The 792-nt window shown below is 32.7% G+C and overlaps 1 protein-coding gene across 1 annotated transcript in view; it reads left to right on the top strand.

Annotated features, from left to right (window-relative positions):
- cep290 (centrosomal protein 290) overlaps window positions 1-792 on the top strand; it is a 34,099-nt gene that overhangs the window by 15,757 nt on the left and 17,550 nt on the right. The gene's annotated exons all lie outside the window — the stretch shown is intronic.

The raw sequence follows: 792 nt of genomic DNA, 5'->3' as shown, positions 1-792 counted from the left end.
CCTTTTCAAATCTCATATCACATCAGAAAGGCATTTATTTTCAATAAAAATAAAGGAAACAATAAAAAAGTTGAAGATAAAGTATCGGGTAGGGATAGGGAGGGCTTTATTGTCCCAATAAGGTGGCATCCATTTAATAATTTGAATTAAAATGATAATTTACACTCAATACTGCATACTGTTTTATAATGTACTATAATACTGAGGTGCAGATAATTGCCACTATTTTCAATAAGTAGTATAAATAGCAGAAAATCCTGCTATTTTAACATAGTGTAAATATAATCTATCGCTATCTGCACTGTGTAAATAGCATATTGTTAAAAATACTGCTATTTCCACTTAGTATAAATTGCCTCTATCTCTATTACTGCAAATAGCCGTTTATATTATTTCCATAACTCAAGATTTGGACTCATTGCGGTTTATTTATCTTTAGATTGTTTTGTTTTGTTTTTCAATATCTGGCAACGCCAGCATAATTGACAGTAATCAAAAATGACCAGGTTAAAAACAGCGCAGGCAGGTTATTCCTGACAGGATGCAATTCGGTGACACAAACGTAGTGATCATCACTGAAGACGGACACAAAGAGGAGAGAATAGTCACACAAGCAGAGAAAATACTGAACCAGACAGAACAAATTCATTGTTATTAAATGGATGCCACCTTATTGGGACAATAAAGCCCTCCCTATCCCTACCCGATACTTTATCTTCAACTTTTTTTATTGTTTCCTTCATTTTTATTGAAAATAAATGCCTTTCTGATGTGATATGAGATTTGAAAAGG

The sequence above is a fragment of the Sinocyclocheilus grahami genome, unplaced genomic scaffold (assembly GCF_001515645.1).
Source record: "Sinocyclocheilus grahami isolate Dianchi unplaced genomic scaffold, SAMN03320097.WGS_v1.1 scaffold30.1, whole genome shotgun sequence".
In the NCBI taxonomy this organism is placed as follows: Eukaryota; Metazoa; Chordata; class Actinopteri; order Cypriniformes; family Cyprinidae; genus Sinocyclocheilus; species Sinocyclocheilus grahami.
Note: the sequence above shows the minus strand (reverse complement) of the source record. Positions and strands in the feature narration are given on the sequence as shown.